The sequence below is a fragment of the Giraffa tippelskirchi genome, chromosome 12, assembly GCF_054371585.1.
Source record: "Giraffa tippelskirchi isolate mGirTip1 chromosome 12, T2T-mGirTip1v1.2.pri, whole genome shotgun sequence".
In the NCBI taxonomy this organism is placed as follows: domain Eukaryota; kingdom Metazoa; phylum Chordata; class Mammalia; order Artiodactyla; family Giraffidae; genus Giraffa; species Giraffa tippelskirchi.
Genome location: NC_137286.1, coordinates 57277317 through 57295854, shown reverse-complemented (window position 1 = coordinate 57295854; position 18538 = coordinate 57277317). Strand labels below are relative to the sequence as shown.

The following is an 18538-nucleotide window of genomic DNA, read 5'->3' as shown; positions in this document are numbered from 1 at the left end:
ACGGGCCTGTGTGGTGCAGAGCGGAGTCTGAACTGCATCAGCACTCTTTCAGTTTACAAACAAGAGGCCTAATTTAGAAGAAAAATCCCCTATCTGATTATTTCTTTGTGTTTATCCGCTTGGAAAAAATATCTGTTCAGAGAAGGTGGCGGGTGGGAGGGTGGGTATTGAAGATGGCTTATTAGCTCTCAGGCTGAATCATGATTGTGAAGGGCAATTGGGAAATCATTATTCATCTTTAATTTCCCAACTGAAAATAATAAATAAATGAAGGATGGCTAGTTCTGAGCACTCACTGTGTGAAAATACTCAGCCGATCTCCTTGTCACTCTCTAGCCAGATTCCTCATGAGCAATGCAGCAGATCCTTTTAGTATGTGCTCAAATGTCCCCTTTTTTCTTAATGATGTATTATGGCAGGATGAGAGGATGTGATTAGGGTCACCAGTGGATAGAACACTCCAGAGAGTTTCTTGATATCTTCTGTGTTACCCAAACCACCACAGGTGCCGAGCCCCTGGATCCTGACTGGCTACAGGATGAGCTGGGGTGCTGCCATCAGGTTTCACAAGTGGTCCGCTCAAGGGGGCTGGAAGGACAAGGATGGAGCTTCATGGAAAGGATAAAAGATGGCATGTTTTATTGCTGAATATCTCCAGACATCTCCACTGGGAAGGTTTACTGATTTCTCAAGTGAAGGAGGGGAAGAAATGTAAGACACAAGACTGCATGCTGGGAGTGGGGGGAGCTGTCTTTTCTTAAAATGATATATGAGTCTTTCCTAAATTAGGTGAAGTAGGACTCTGCTATGGAAGAACAGCTCTTTAATTTTAATGATAAAATGTGTTTTAGGGGGAGATAAGATGAGTTCAGATGTAGGTCTTAGAGTATATTTTGTTGTTGTTCAGTCACTAAGTCGTATCTGACTCTTGTGACCCCCACAGACTGTAGCGTACCAGTCTCCTCTGACCAGGATTTCCCAGGCAAGAGTACTAGAGTGGGTTGCCATTTCCTTCTCCAGGGGATCTTCTCAACCCAGGGATAGAACCTGTGTCTCCTGCATTGGCAGGTAGGTTCTTTTACCTCTGAGCGACCAGGGAAGCTATATATCTGGTCTTTCATTTTAGGCCTAAAATTGTTTTGTGGAAGACAATTTTTCCATGGACAGGGGGTGGGGGGATGTTTTCAAGATGCTTCAGGTACATTACATGTATTGTGCTCTTTATTTCTATTGTTATTAAATTGTGATATATAGTGAAATAATTATACAACCCAGCATAATACAGAATCACTGGGAACACTGAGCTTATTTTTCTGCAACCAGAGCGGCTGTAAATACAGATAAGCTTTGCTCTCTTGCCTGCTGCTCACCCCTTGCTGTGAGGCCTGGTTCCTAACAGTCCATGGCCCGGGGATTGGGGAAACACAATTTTAGACAGTCCTTTTGAATGCTCTTTTCTAAATTCTTAGAAGTATTTCTTGAGTGCTCTGAGATCCTAGAAATGTGATTGAACACTGCACGCAGTCACAGATATAGGAGAACAACAGGGGACGGTAACCATGTAGACTTGTGGTAGCCTCTTCTGTACAGGTAAGAATGAGAACTGAATAAGGATGCCAAGTTTGGAGAACATCTTCACTGGAGATCTACATGTAGGATATGGGTGTGTGTGTGTGTTCAGTTGTGTCTGACTCTTTGTGGTCCCATGAACTGTAACCTGCCAGGCTCCTCTGTCCGTGGGATTTCCCAGACAAGAATACTGGAGTGGGTCAACACTTCCTACTCCAGGGGATCTTCCCAGCCCAGGGATTGAACTCACATCTCCTGCGTTGGCAGGCAGATTCTTTACTATTAGCGCCACCTGGGAAATAGGGACAGTACTAAATCACTGGTCCACAACAATTCAGATCTCTTCTTTCTTGAAGGCAAGAGGAATGCAAAAATATTTCATCTGATATGTGACCACTGATTGATTGATTGTGTTACTCAAAGTGCATAATTCCTTGAGATCCTGGACACTAGAGGGCTACGTTTCATCTCTATTTTGTGTTGTACTTGATAATAAGTTGTCTTTCCTTTGGAGCATTAGTGGAGTGGACACTGTGGGTCTTGCCTTCTTTAAATTTAGCTGTTAAGGGGAAAAATCAGTTTCTGCCCTAGTGTTTGCAGGAAAGAGAGTTCATCTTGCTTAATACATGTCAGTTATGGGGATCTAGTTCCCTGACAATGTTTTGGGAATAGGTATATGAAACAATTCTGACAAACAGAGTCTCTTTTCTAAGTCACAGTTTGTTAAGTTTTATTTGCTTTTGTGAGTGACTCAAAAGAAAAAGCCGATCTCTTCTGTCTTTGTTTAGTGAGAGGATGATGATTAGAGATGGTCTCTTACTCTTAAAGAAAGGCACACTGGGAGAAGCTATCCTTTTCTGCCTCTGGCCATTTTTGTGTGAGAATAAAATGCTTGGACCTTTGAGTTTCTTGTAATCACAAAGGGAGAAGCCCTAGCACAAATGTCAACGCTCTGAAGTGCTAGAATGCTAATGTTGTGAACAATTAGATTTTCTCTAGAAATAATGTGCCCTTGTTTTTTTTTTCTATGCTTCTTCAATTTTCATGTGATGATGAAACACATGACAAGAATGAATTTAATACAGAAATAAATCATATGTTTACAGCATATGTGGAGGCTAAATGATATGATGAAATAGTATATAAAAGATAGTTTTACCATAACAGTTTTTAACAATTCTAAATATATAAGTAGAGTAGGAAATGGCAACCCACTGCAGTATTCTTGCCTGTAAAACTCGGTGGACAGCAGAGTTGGTGGGCTATATAACCCATGGGGTCATGAAGAGTCAGGCACGACTGAGCATGCACACACATATATAAAAAATTATTTCCTACTATACAAGGTCTGGGCTTCCCAGGAGATGCTGGTAATAAAGAACCCTCCTGCCAATGCAGGAGATATAAGAGACATAAGAAATCTTCCTGATCTCTGGGTCAGGAAGATCCCCTGGAGGAGGGCATAGCAACCCACTCCAGTCTTCTTGCCTGGAGAATCCTATGGACAGAGTCCATAAGGTCGCAAAAGAGTCGGACACGATTGAAGCGACATAGCACAAACACATGAAAGGACTATATATACAGACAATAAACTCAATATATGAAAAATATAATTATTTAACCAATTTCGACACATGTACACTCATGTAAATGTCATTTTCAGTGTAAGGTCTTCCACATATAATTGTAATGATATTGTTTGGTAGATTTATATATTTTTTTTCATAGCAAATATATTTATAGATAAGAATTTTGTGTGTTACTCTTGTATCCTGCAACCTTTACAAACTCATTCATTAGGTTTGGCACTCTTTTTTCTAGTTACATTGGATTTCTACATAGACAATTACATGAGCCATGAATAAATTTAGTTTTGTTGTCTCCTTTCCAAATTTGATTCTTTTTATTTATTTATTTTTCTTGCCTTATTCAATTGAAAAGAGATCTTATACAATGTTGAATAAAGATTGTGAGAGTAGACATGCTTCTCTTACTTCTGTTCTAATGGGAGAAACATTTAGTCTTTTACTGGTAAATATGATTTGACTATAAGTTTTTGTAGATATCCATTATCAGATTCAGGAATTCCCCTTCTGTTTCTAGTTTATTGAAAATTTTGATCAGAAATATTCTTTTCTAAATGTCTATTTCCATGTGTATTTAAATTATCATAATACTTTATCTTTTCTGGTTTGCTAACATAGTGGATCAGATTGATTGATCTTTAAATGTAAAACAAATCTTGCTTTCCTAAGAATAAACCCTAATTCATTATGATTTGTTCATTTTCATTTGTAAAAATTGTTGGGTTCAATTTGCTAAAACATTACAAGTAATTTTTGTTTCTTGATTCAATAAATATATTTTTCTTTTCTTATAACTTATTTTGTATAACAATCTGTCAATAATGCTGGCCTCAAAGTACACATTGGAAAGTATTATCTCCTCAATTTTATAGAAGAGCTTGTGAAGAACTAGTGTTTTCTCTCCCTTAAATATTTGTTAATATTCATTCATAAAGCCATCTATACCTGGAATTTTCATTGTAAGAAAGCTTTCAATTATAAATTTAATTTTTTCAATCAATATAAGGCCATACTTAGTACCTATTTCATCTTAAATGAACTCTAGTAGTTTGTGTCTTTCAAGAAATTGGCCAGTTCCATCTAGGTTGCTAAATTTATTGACATAATGTTGTACGTAACTTTTCCATATTAATTCTGTAATATCTGCAGAATCTGAAAGGATGCTGTCTCTCACATTCTTGATATTTACAATTTATATATCTCTCCTTTTCCTTTTCTGAAAAAGATAACTAGAAGTTTGTCAATTTTGTAGATCTCTATAAGAATCAGGATTGGTTTATTGATTTTTTTCTATATTTTATGTTATCTATGTCATTAATTCCCACTTTGATCTTTATTATTTCTTTTTTCCAAACTTTGTGTTAATTTGTTCTTATTTTTCTACTTCTTTTTAAGGTGGAAGCTGAGATTACTATTTTGATACCTTCTTTTTCTAATATAAGGTGTCAAACTTTCCTATAAGAATTGACTCAGAAGCATTCAAAAAATTTTGATATGTTGTGTTTTTGTTTTAATCCATTTAAAGATACCACCTCCTTTGACTTTAGATGGGCTATTTTTACATATGCTATTTCATCTATAAATTTGAAGATTATTCAAGTATCTTTTTTGTAAGTAACTTCTATTTACTTATTAATTTTTGTGGTCAGAGAATACGCCTTGTATTAGTTGATCCTTAAAACTTCTATCAGGTTTTGATTTTTGAATTTTGAAGTTCCATTGTCGAATACATAAATACTTAGGAATATTATGTTGACATATTGACATATTTCTCATCAAAATTATCTCCCACTGTAATAATGTTTTTTCTATGAAACCAGATGGTCAACACAGAAATTAGATTGATTATATTCTTTGCAGCAAAAGATGGAGAAGCTCTATACAGTCGGCAAAAACAAGACCGGGAGTTGACTGTGGCTCAGATCATGAACTCCTTATTGCCAAATTCAGACTTAAATTGAAGGAAGTAGGGAAAACCACCAGACCATTCAGGTATGACCTAAATCAAATCCCTTATGATTATACAGTGGAAGTGACAAATAGATTTAAGGGACTAGATCTGATAGAGTGCCTGATGATCTACGGACAGAGGTTCGTGACATTGTACAGGAGACAGGGATCAAGACCATCCCCACGGAAAAGAAATGCAAAACAGCAAAATAGCTGTCTGAAGAGGCCTTACAAATAACTGTGAAAAGAAGAGAAGCAAAAAGCAAAGGAGAAAAGGAAAGATATTCCCATTTGAATGCAGAGTTCCAAAGAATAGCAAGGAGAGATAAGAAAGCCTTCCTCAGCAATCAATGCAAAGAAATAGAGGAAAGCAACAGAATGGGAAAGACTAGAGATCTCTTCAAGAAAATTAGAGCTACCAAGGGAATATTTCATGCAAAGATGGGCTCGATAAAGGACAGAAATGGTATGGACCTAACAGAAGCAGAAGATATTAAGAAGAGGTGGCAAGAATACATAGAAGAACTGTACAAAAGGGATCTTCACGACCCAGATAATCACGATGGTGTGATCACTCACCTAGAGCCAGACATCTTGGAATGTGAAGTCAAGTGGGCCTTAGAAAGCATCACTATAAACAAAGCTAGTGGAGGTGATGGAATTCCAGTTGAGCTGTTTCAAATCCTAAAAGATGATGCTATGAATTGCTGCACTCAGTATGCCAACAAATTTGGAAAACTCAGCAGTGGCCACAGTACTGGAAAAGGTCAGTTTTCATTCCAATCCCAAAGAAAGGCAATGCCAAAGAATGCGCAAACTATCACACAATTGCACTCATCTCACATGCTAGTAAAGTAATGCTCAAAATTCTCCAAGCCAGGCTTCAGCAATACGTGAACCGTGAACTTCCAGATGTTCAAGCTGGTTTTAGAAAAGGCAGAGGAACCTGAGATCAAATTGCCAACTTCCGCTGGATCATCGTAAAGCAAGAGAGTTCCAGAAAAACATCTACTTCTGCTTTACTGACTATGCCAAAGCCTTTGACTGTGCGGATCACAATAAACTGTGGAAAATTCTGAAAGAGATGGGAATACCAGACCACCTGACCTGTCTCTTGAGAAACCTGTATGCGGGTCAGGAAGCAACAGTTAGAACTGGACATGGAACAACAGACAGGCTCCAAATAGGAAAAGGAGTACATCAAGGCTGTATATTGTCACCCTGCTTATTTAACTTCTATGCAGAGTACATCATGAGAAACACTGGGCTGGAAGAAGCACAAGCTGGAATCAAGATTGCCGGGAGAAATATCAATAACCTCAGATATGCAGATGACACCACCCTTATGGCAGAAAGTGAAGAGGAAATAAAAAGCCTCTTGATGAAAGTGAAAGAGGAGAGTGAAAAAGTTGGCTTAAAGCTCAGCATTCAGAAAATTAAGATCATGGCCTCCAGTCCCATCACTTCATGGGAAATAGATGGGGAAACAATGGAAACAGTGAGAGACTTTATTGTTTTGTGATTCAAAATCACTGCTGATGGTGATTGCAGCCATGAAATTAAAAGACGCTTACTCCTTGGAAGGAAAGTTATTACCAACCTAGACAGCATATTAAAAAGCAGAGACATTGCTTTGTCATCAAAGGTCTGTCTAGTCAAGGCTATGGTTTTTCCAGTAGTCATGTATGGATGTGAGATTTGGACTATAAAGAAAGCTGAGCACCGAAGAATTGATGCTCTTGAACTGTGGTGATGTAGAAGACTCTTGAGAGTCCCTTGGACTGCGAGTATATCCAACCAGTCCATCCTAAAGGAAATCAGTTGTGAATATTCACTGGAAGGACTGATGCTGAAGCTGAAACTCCAATACTTTGGCCACCTGATGCGAAGAGCTGACTCATTGGAAAAGTCCCTGATGCTGGGATGGATTGGGGGCAGGAGGAGAAGGGGACGACAGAGGATGAGATGGCTGGATGGCATCACCGACTCGATGGACATGAGTTTGGGTAAACTCCAGGAGTTGGTGATGGACAGGGAGGCCTGGTGTGCTGTGATTCTTGGGGTCGCAAAGAGTCAGACATGATTGAGTGACTGAACTAACTAACTAACTAACTACTTCATCTAATATGAAAGTAGTCATTCCATCTTTCTTTTGATTATATTGGTATAGAGAATATCTTTCCTCATTCTTTTTTCCTTCAGCCTGTGTCATTATATTTAAAAATTATTTCTTGTTGGATATTTCTATTTCATTCAAAATGATATTTTTAAGCTTTTCATTTACTTTTTAGATTATTTACTTTTGAACAATTATTTATATCATTTGTTATTTTTGCTGTTCACTCACTAAGTTGTGTCCAATTTTTTGTGTCCCCATGAACTGCAGCACACCAGGTTCTCCTGACCTTCACTATCTCTTGGAGTTTGCTCTGTTTCAAGTCCATTGAATTGGCTTATATGATTGGACTTATGTATATTTCTAAGCTTTTTTTTTTTAATATGTTGCATCTATTATTTTTGTTCTCTTTCTTTCTTTTCCTGTGTTATTTGAGGTCAATGTGTTTTTTATGCTTTATTTATATCTCTATCATCAGTTTATTAACTATACCTCTCTCCTTGGATTGTTTGCTAGTGGTTGCTTTTGGGTTTGTAACATGTATTTTAGACTTATCAACTACTTTCAAATAATATTATACCAGTAATATGCATCACAGGAACTTTGCTATATTATTCAACAATTGCTATTTCTGATGCTTTTTATTAGTTAGCTCAAGACTCAAGGGAGACCATTTGCAGTCTCTGGGTCTACATTTCTCTCTGGTATATATACATATATTTATATATTTTTTTCTTTTTTCTCCCTGACCAATTTCTTTTAATATTTATTTTAGCATAAGTATACTTTTGCTAAGTTTTTCATTTTTTGTATATGTGGAAAAAAGACTTTATTTTGCATTCATTTATTAAAGATTTTTTTTCTGGGTATATAATTTTAGGTTGACTTTTTTTTCCCTTTAATACTTTAAAGATATTTCTTCACTGTGCTTTGACTTGAATTGTTTCTGAAAAATCCACATCATCTATATATTTTTTTCTCATGAGTAATATATCTTTTATCCTCTAGCTGCATTTAAGGTTTTCTCTTTCTTACTGCTTAAAGATAGTTGATTATAATATATTTTGTAAGTCATATTTCTTGAGCCTGGATTTCTTTGAACTTAAGTCTCTGGGTATAAAATTTTCATCAAATTTAGAAATCTTTCAGCCATTATTTCTTCAAATAATTTTCCTGTCCAACCTTTCTTCCACTCTTTCACGGATTGCAATTACATATATACTAAATCCAAGCTGTTTAAAATTGTTCTATACCTCACTGAAGTTCTCTTTACTATATTCAGTCTCTTTATCTTTTGTGTTTTACCTTGGGTAATTTTATGACCTCAAGTTCACTAATCTTTTCTCTTTAGTATTTAATGTACTAAATTAATCCATTGCATTCATCGTCTTCACACTTATTTTTCCTCTCAAGAATTTCAAAATGTTTTTTATATCTCCATGTCTTTTCTTAGCATGATAAACTTTCTATAATCTGTCAATCTTTATCTTTTTGTATTGATTTACTAATATATATCTCTTTGTATTAATCATATTTTCCTGCTTATATAAATGCTTGGCAGTTTTTTTAATTGAAGGCTAGATTCTGTGAAGTATTCTTTATTCTGTTATATATATTTTTATATTTCTATAAATAATCTTGAGTTTTATAGGGCAAACAATTTATTCGATTTACCTGGGATTGTCCTAGTTTTAAAATTAAACATTCTTCATGCCAGGAATCTTTTCATTCAGGACAAACTGGAACTGCTGCTTATCCTAGCCACTTGGAAAATCTTTGATGCTTTTGAGACTCGTTTTTAAGATTTATTAGATGGAGGCAATATCATCCCACTGCAGTACTCTTGCCTGGAAAATCCCATGGACGGAGGAGCCTGGTGGGCTGCCGTCTATGGGGTCGCGAAGAGTCAGACATGACTGAGCGACTTCACTTTCACTTTTCACTTTCATGCATTGGAGAAGGAAATGGCAACCCACTCCAGTGTTCTTGCCTGGAGAATCCTAGGGATGGCGGAGCCTGGTGGGCTGCCATCTATGGGGTCACACAGAGTCGGACACAACTGAAGTGACTTAGCAGCAGCAGCAGCAAGGCACCATTAATCTAAGGATAAGTTGCTTCACTATTGAGGTAATTTCTTTCTGAGTTGTCTGCCCAGTTCCCTTTGGATTATGAAGTTTCTAATACTGTCCGTGAAAGTAAGATTTGTGTAAGCTCCAAGTGCTCTTCCCTGGCTAATTTCAATTGCTTCTTTTCCTCATCTTCATCTCTTTGCTCATACATGTGTTCAGTTCAGAGTTAGTTAGCTCAAGACTCAAGGGTGACCATTTGCTGGCCTCTTTTAGAGATCACCATCTCATTTGGTTTTTGCCTTCTTTTTTAGAGATCACCACTTAGCAGAGTATTTTGGAAAGAAAGCTGATGTTAATGTCAGAACCCCCGATTTGAAATCTCATCTTCACTTCATAGGACCCAAGTCCATTAAGTAAGTCATTAACATCCCTGAGTCTCTAATTCCTCATCTGTAGAATAAGGATAATAAAAAAATAAAGTGTTATCAAGCCAGAGGAAGATTCTGTATTTTAATTTTGGGGGTAAAATGTAAAGCTCTATGGAAATGTAAAATAATTCAGTGATAATTTAGAGTTTTTCAATACAAATTAAAAAAAACATTTAGAGAAGTTTTTGTTCTCATGTCAAACTTTAGGCGGAGGGATCAAACATATTGGTATATAGTTTCAGCTCCACCATTTACAAGATATTTTTATTGTCAAAGATTTCATTTGGCTAACACATCCATAATGTAGCCCATGGTATCAAAGTTTTATATCTAGCAGTTTAAATGATTTTTTTTTATGATTATTCAGTTGTCATTTGGCAGGAACAGAATTCTCCATTGTAATATACAAACTTGTTGGATACAGTGATGACAGAACAAACTTTGGACATTTAATGACTGTTCTTTTCCATATATATTCATAGATATGATTGTGAAAACACATAATAAATAAAGGAATCTGTGGCCATGTTTATTTTATTGTAGCTTTTGAATCTTTAAATCATCAGACTATGCAAGTAAGATTTAGCATATTCACATTTAGTGATTTTTTTAGTGATTGTATTTTTCAAGTGACTATTTTAGGGTGACCCCGTGGATTGCTTATTCAGCAGCCATTCCCATCCTTCCTTGGTGGCAGAGATTTGATTTTGTTTGGAGATACACTCATCTTCCCTCCCACAAACTCAGTGTTAGATCCTGATTATAGTAAATAAAAAAGACAATGTATGTATAAAATTAATCCCTGTTAAGACATACAGCTGTAAGTCAATTTTTCTATTGCTATGAAAATATTTTAATATGTGTTTATATTAAAATACATCAATCTATTTTCTTACAAATGGTTATAGTGGTTATTGCTGCTTCTGCTGCTGCTGCTGCTGCTAAGTCGCTTCAGTCGTGTCTGACTCTGTGTGACCCCATAGACGGCAGCCCACCAGGCTCCCCGTCCCTGGGATTCTCCAAGCAAGAACACTGGAGTGGGTTGCCGTTTCCTTCTCCAACGCATGAAAGTGAAAAGTGAAAGTGAAGTCATTCAGTCATGTCCGACTCTTTTAGCGACCCCATGGACTGCAGCCTACCAGGCTCCTCTGTCCATGGGATTTTCCAGGCAAGAGTACTGGAGTGGGGTGCCATTGCCTTCTCCATACGGGTTATTATTATTGGCTTATTGTTATTATTTAATGGTTTATATTAATGATTATTATTACTCTTTGCTATTATGGCACTACTGTCATGGACATTCTTATATATGTCCCTTGAAGCCATGAACTTTACTTTTTCTTTTTTCAAATAAATAACTTTTGGCTTGTTTATCCTCTCTGCCATGTTGTAGCTTCCTATTTTGTTATTTTTTTCTATTTTCATTTTTAAATGAGTTTATCCTGCTTAATCTAAATTTTGACTTGTTTTAAACTTTTATATTAGATATGTCTTCTTAATAGAACAGTATTTCCATGATCATTGAGAATTTTAGCCTTTAACTGGCACTTAAAAATGTTGTCTTCTTTCTCCTTTTTTAAAAAAATTGAAGTATAATTGACATATAACCCTGTTTCAGGTGTACAACATAAATATTCTATATTTGTATGTGTTGAAAAGTGATCACAATAAGTCTAGTTAACCTCTATCATCATGCAGAGGTACATATTTTTTTCTTGTGATAAGAGCTTTTAGGATCTATTCTTAGTAACTTTCAAATATGCAATACAGTATTATTAACTATAGTCACCATCTGTACTTTATATCCCTATCATTTACTCATGTTACAGTCGAAAGTTTGTGCCTTTTGACTCCCTTCACTCATTTTGCCCTTCCTGCCACTGGGCTCCTGGAAAGTACCAGCCTGTTCTCTATACCTACGAGCTCACATCTTTTGCTTTGATTTTTTAAATTCCATTTACAAATGAGATCACATGGTATTTGTCTTTCTCAGTCTGACTCATTTCACTTAGCATAATGCATTCAAGTTCCTTTCATGTTGTTGAAAATATTAATAGCAAGATTTCATTCCTTGTTATGGTATAATAGTATTCCATTATATACATATATACACACATATAAGTTTTATATGTATATATGTATATATATAAATATATATATGTTTTATGTATATGTATATATGATGTACATACTTTCTTTATCTGTTCATCCATAGATGGATACATAGATTGTTTCCATACCTTGGTTATTGTAAATAATGCTGCAATGAACAAGGGAATGCATACATATTTTTGAGTTAATGGTTTTTTTCCCTATCTCCATTTCTATTCAACAATGCAATGAAGAGGCCTTCCAGGCAGTGAAAAATATTTTTAAAAAAGAAAAATAATCATTATTTATCATATGGGTTATATTAATATTTTAATTTTTTTATATAGGCTTATAGGTTTTGAGATGTTATAGGTTCATATCTAGACTACCACAATGAAGTGAATATTGCAGTAAAGGAAGTCACATGATGTTTTTTGTTTCCTAGTGCAAAAAAAAGTAATGTGTACTCTATACTATAGTCTGTTAAAAGTTCAATGGCATTGTGTCTAAAAAGCAATTTAAATACAGTAATTAAAATACTTTATTAATAAAAAATGTTTAACTATCATCTGAGCCTCCAGTGATCTGTAATCTTTCTTACTAGTGGAAGGTCTCGCCTCAATGTTAATGGATCCTGACTGATCAAGGTTGTGATTACTTCAGATTGGGGTCGTTGTGTACTCTTCAGAAGACTCTCAAGAGTCTTCTCCAGCACCATAATTCAAAAGAATCAGTTACTTGGTGCTTAGCCTTCTTTATGGTCCACATATCACATTCATACATGACTACTGGAAAAACCATAGCTTTTACTCTACGGATATTTGTTGGTAAAGTAATGTCTCTGCTTTTGAATATGCCGTCTAAGTTTGTCAAGCTTTTCCTCCAAGGAGCAAGGACCTTTTAATTTCATGGCTGCAGCCACCATACACAGTGATTTTGGAGCCCAAGAAAATAAAATTCTCTTCACTTTCTGCCATTAAAGTGGCATCATCTGCATATCTGAGGTTATTGATATTTCTCCTGGCAATTTTGATTCCAGCTTGTGATTCATCCAGCCCAGCATTTCACATGATATACTCTGCACGTAAGTTAAATAAGCAGGGTGACAACATTCAGTCTTGATGTACTCCTTCCCCAATTTTGAACCAGTCTTTTGTTCCATGTCCGGTTCTAACTTTTGCTTCTTAACCTGCATGTAGGTTTCTCAGAGGACTGTAAGGGGGTCTGGGATTCCCATCTCTTTAAGAATTTTCCAGTTTGTTGTGATCCACACAGTCAAAAGCTTTAACATAGTCAATGAAGCAGAAGTAGATGTTTTTCTGGAGTTCCCTTGCTTTTTCTATGATCCAACAGACATTGCGATTTGATCTCTGGTTCGTCTGCCTTTTCTAAAAGATGTTCTTAATGATGTCTAAAGTGTTGAATTCTTTCTGGAAGGATTTCAGTGCCCAGGTCCATCAAATGAATTACTCTCTATGAAAAACATAGCTTGCAAAGTGTATTTCTTAAATAAGATTTAAAAGTAAAAGTTGTTCCTTGACCCATGGGCTCAGAATGAATGTTTAGTTAGCAGACGTGGAAAAAACATTAATCTCATTGTCAATCTTCATTAGATCTTTTGGGTAACCATATACATTGTAAATAAGCAGTAATATTTTGAAAGGAATCTTCTTTTTCCTGAGCAGTAGGTCTCAATAGTGGGCTTAAAATATTAGGTAAGCTACATTGTCAGCAGATGTGCTATTATATAGGCTTTGTTGTTCCATTCATAGAGCATAAGCAGGGTAGATTTAGTATAATTCATAAGAGCCCTAGGGTTTTCAGAATGGTAAATGAGCACTAACATCAGCTTAAAGTTATCAGCTGCGTTATCCCTAACAAGAGAATCAAACTGTCCTTTGAAACTTTGAAGCCGACTATTGACTTCTCCTCTCTAGCTATCAGGGCTTCCCAGGTAGCTCCATGGTGAAGAATCCACCTGCCAATGCAGGTGATGCAGGAATCTTTGGTTCGAATACTCTGGGTCAGGAAGATCCTCTGTAATGGCAACCCACTCCAGTATTCTTGCCTGGAAAATTCCATGGACAGAGGAGCCTGGCAGGCTACAGTCCATGGAATCACCAAGAGTCAGAGATGACCTAGCAGGCATAGGCACGCTCTAGCTACCTAAGTCCTAGATGGCATTCTCCTCCTATATACGATAATTGTCTACACAGACAATCAATTATTTAGTGCGGCCACCTTCAGGCATTATCTTAGCTGTGTTGTACATCAGCATTTGGCACTCCACAATGCACTTGTATGTCTTGGAGATGGCTTTTTTCCATAAATCTCATGTGCCAACCCCTGCTAGTTTTAAACTTTTCTTCTTCAGCTTCCTCACATCTCTTACCCTTTACAGGATTGAAAACTTAGGGCTTTCCTCAAGATAAGGCTTTGTCTTAAGGGATTACTGTTTGATCTTCTATTCAGACTATTAAAACTTTCTCCATATCAGTAGTAAGGTGGTTTCATTTTCTTATCATTCTTATATTTTAATTTCCTTCAAGAACTTTTCCTTTGCTTACACAACTTGACTTTCCTAGCTTTCAACATGCCTTCCTTACTAAGTTTAATAATTTCTAGCTTTTGATTTAAAGTGAGAGACATGCAACTCTTCCTTTCATTTGAACAGTGAGATATGTCTGTAAATTTAGTTATTTTTCAAATAGTTCACAAATTTAAGAAAAAAAAAGAAATCAAGTTTATTAGAAATTTTAGTTAGAATTTAACATAGCAAACAAAATTTATTCTAGATTTTCCTAGTTTTGAAAATATATACATATATTAAAATATATTTAGAAACATATTATACCCCAACCATTTAATGTTTTTGAATGCAACTAACTATTCATCACTGTAAGTATTCAACTTGTAAATACTGATTCCAGATTTCAAAACATCTCTAAAAATTCTAGCTTATCAAAATCAATACTTTTGAAAAATTTGAAGACTCATAATTTTCTTGAGGAGAATTAACTAACTTTTATGCTCCATAATTGCAAATTTTTTTTCTTTTGTAGATTTATAAACACCAATTAGGATAATAAATTTAATAAGCTTTAAAAAAAATCTGTATCGTTTACTTACCTGTAGTTATCTCTACACCTGTCTTCAGTACGTCTCCATGTGATAATTATATTTTGGGAGCAATAACCAGAGATATTTGCTGCAAGAATCACTGACGAAAACAGGAATGCCAGGCTAAAAAAGAGAAAAAAACGTATTTGGGTAGGAAGCAGAGAGATGATGATAAGACATATAAAAGTATAGCTCACAAATTTTCTAATTTATATTTTTAAATGTTTTATGACAAGTCTACCATACATCAAGAAGAGCTAAACTTTCTTGATTTTAAACTTATTTTCCTACCAAAACAGAGTGAATGAATCTTATGGGAATCAATATTTATCATTCTTTTGTTGTATATATTTATATACTTAATTGGTTACCATAGTTATTACTCATGATTTGGTTTCTTATAGGTCAATAAAGTTTGTAAGGAAGAAATGCTGTCTCATCTTCTTTTAAGGTGATTTAGTTTCAAAGAAGATTTACTAAAGCCTGCTCAGATGGAGAGGTTTATGAGAAGGGATGATGAGTGGAATCTTGTGAAAATCTAAGAACTGGAATTATGACAGAGTTACAGAACAAAGCCTCTAACTTTTTGAGTGATTCCAGCAACAGCCCTGTGTAACAAACAGCCCCAGTTGCTGTGGTTTAAAACGACAAATATTTATCCCTCATACCCAAGTCTGTTGGTCAACTGTAACTCTGCTGGGCCCATCTGGACTGGAAGCTACCAGAGGACTGACGTATGTTCCTCTCACAGATCTCACCGTGAGGCCCAGTTCTCAAGGTGATCAGCATGTTTATGGCTTCTGCTACCACTGTGTCTGCTAACAGTCCACTGGCCAAGGTAATTTACCAAGCTCACGGTCAGTGGGGTAGAAAAGAAGACTCCACACAAAGTGGGAGATTACTGAAAATTACACGCCAGAGAATGTGAACATATGCTTTCTGTTCATCAAAGTAAGGAGACCCATAATGCAGTCTACCACAATTATTGTGGAGGGTGATGTGAGATTTAAGGCTATTCTGAGGCTCTTCACAAAGGATTTTGTAGCCTTAATTTTGGAGAATTACCTAAGTCATTTATCCTATGCTTCTTCCCTCTTTGTTGTCCTCTGGACCACAGGATCACAGACTCTAGCCAGTAATATGATGCATTCCTCGCCTGTTACATTGAAACTCCAAGGAGTCTGAAATGGTCATGTGGCAGTATCAGCTTCCAGTTCAGAGGAACTACTATTTGATATCATGATGGAAGCATCTCATTTTCAGATTTCAAACTTTCAGATATGCAGAACGTCTATCAAAAGAGCCAGTATCTTGAGTGCAAGTCACATCTTGTAGTTGTGGATGGTGGCGATTTTGCTCACGTGTTTTGCTCCCTTTGATGCTGGGGGAACCCTTGCTACCTACTAGTTATTTATTTGGATCGTATGCTAATCATAGTGAAGGACAGGGAAGCTTGGTGTCCTGTAATCCATGGGGTCGCAAAGAGACACGACTTAGTGACTGAACAGCAACAACAACAATGGTAATCGTATATGACAACCTTGCAAATAAACAAGTGATCTATAGCTGAGTATTTAACAAGGCATTTCAATATCTTATTAGGTCAGTGTTTTATGGATGATAAATGAATGATGTGACCAGGAAATGCAATATTAACTTTCCTAGCTAATTGTAGTAGGAGAATATTTTCAGCATACTTAAAAAGCTGCTTTGTTTCCTTCAATAACGCTCTTAACATTTTATCAAAATGAGGTAGAATCTGTGTTTAAGGCCCTACCCATGTGTTGGTTGTTAGACTTTATGTCGCTTAATTGTTTAGAAGGATACTGTTTCCTTATTCACAAAGTGGACACAAAGAAAACTATTTGGCCTTTGCAGTTTAAACTCATTCATTTACATGTCAAAACCTGATTAAAAGTCCAGAAAGAAACTTTCTGGAAAGTAAAAACAAGAAAATGGAAGGGAAGAGGTCAACTGGGAGATGTCAAGACATTTTTTTGGGTTTTTATTTTTTAAAACATTTAAATAATATTATATATATGTAAAGTATAGTACATGATGTTTTGATATACATAGTTTGTATATGGCTATTTGTATACAGTTATATAATGACTACAGTCAAACAAATCAGCATATTTATCTACTCACATAGTTACCTGTTCTGTCTGTTTTTGTTGTGAGAGCACCTGAAATCTACAGTCTTAGAAAATTAAGACAGTAAGTGAATGAGTAGAAACCGCTTCTTAAGATTGATGAAAGAAGAAATCCTAGTGGTTTCCCAACAAAAACAAACCCTTTGAGTTGTAGAAGGTCAGAAAAATCTCAGGAACTGGAGGCTTCTTAAAATGTGGGATGGATAATTAGACTTAAATCAAGAAGAATGGTTGGAAGTCTTTATGGGAGTAGTTGAATACCCCCAGGTACCTCCTCTGACAGAAAATAGGAGTTTTTGTCTCTGAAGAAACTGAATTAAAGGCTTGGAAGTCAGCCTGCAGCACAGCTGAGAGTGCAGGCTAGGTGGTGTGCTCAAAACAAAGGGATTAAGTTGATGTCTCCATTGTAATCATGAGACCATGTGATGGAGTTTTGATGTTTTAACTTGACTAACCTGAATTCCCATTGTAGTGTTTCTTGTCGAGGTGTGTGTGATACAGGTGGCAGCTGGAAGATAGTCATGATATAGCATGTACATGCCTTCTCCCAGTTATAAAATTAAACTCTAATCTAGGATCTGCTGTGAAGATGTTTTGAAGATGTGAAGTCACTCCCTAATCCACTGACTTTGAGTTAATCAAAATGATTTTGGTGGCTCTACCTAATTAAGGTAAGGCCTTTAAAAGAAGGCTTAGGTCCTTTTTGGATGCTGTGACTCCAAACATCTGCTGTCTTTTCGATTGCTCTCTCTGACCCTGGATCTTCCTTCTAGACTGAAACATTTGGACAAAAAATTCAACCAGTGCCCATAGGGTTCCAGTCTGATTGTGATCTTTTCCTGAACTCCTGACCTATGGACTTTGAATTTGCACAGCCAGCCCCAGCAATTACAAGCCAATCCCCTGTAATATACCTCTTTATATATGCACATATTAGATAGATATAAACTTATATCTACACTTATATCCGTATCTATTTACCTTAATTTATATATTTACATCTCCTACTGGTTCTGCTTCTCTGGTTAAACCATGACTTATGTAGACCATCAGTATTCTTCTAACTTAGCTTCCAGAATGCCAACAGGAATACTTGGATGAAGAAGGGTGTCTCCAATATAATTTCTTAGTTTTCAACTGTTCACAACTAAGTCTTTATCAGCCAACAGCTCTTTTTACTTGTATGTCTTTGATCCACGTTTATCTCACATTAAATAGAAATGGACCGTCAAGAGTCAGAAAACGGTTGAAAAATGGAGTGTGAGCAAGGATTGTCTAGAAGACAGTGGTGGAAATGTTTTGTATCTTCATTGTGGGGAGTCACATGGGCACATATATCCATCAAAGCTCTTCCAACTGTATAATTAAAGTTTTGCATTTCCCTTTATATGTATGTATGCTAAGTCACTTCAGTTGTGTCTGACTCTTTGTGACCCCATGGACTGCTGCTCATCAG

The 18538-nt window shown here is 36.1% G+C and overlaps 1 protein-coding gene and 1 long non-coding RNA gene across 7 annotated transcripts in view; one reads left to right on the top strand and one right to left on the bottom strand.

The window, feature by feature from the left end:
* LOC145530251 (uncharacterized) overlaps positions 1-15414 on the bottom strand; it is a 33922-nt gene extending 18508 nt beyond the window's left edge. The window contains exons 1-2 of the long non-coding RNA XR_014071602.1: positions 15301-15414; positions 14939-15052 (exon numbers count right to left, since the gene is read on the bottom strand). This is a non-coding gene — a long non-coding RNA (uncharacterized LOC145530251). The remainder of the gene's footprint in view (positions 1-14938; positions 15053-15300) is intronic.
* Positions 15415-15517: 103 nt separating this feature from the next.
* The window catches only part of LOC145530250 (uncharacterized), a 107570-nt gene continuing 104549 nt past the window's right edge, over positions 15518-18538 (top strand). For 4 of the 6 annotated variants that reach the window (XR_014071601.1, XM_081551224.1, XM_081551225.1 and 1 more), the window contains exon 1: positions 15518-15767. The gene's annotated coding sequence lies outside the window, so the exon portion shown is untranslated. Of the gene's footprint in view, positions 16452-18538 lie in introns of all 6 variants that reach the window. The other 2 variants (XR_014071599.1, XR_014071600.1) reach the window with 1 other exon arrangement.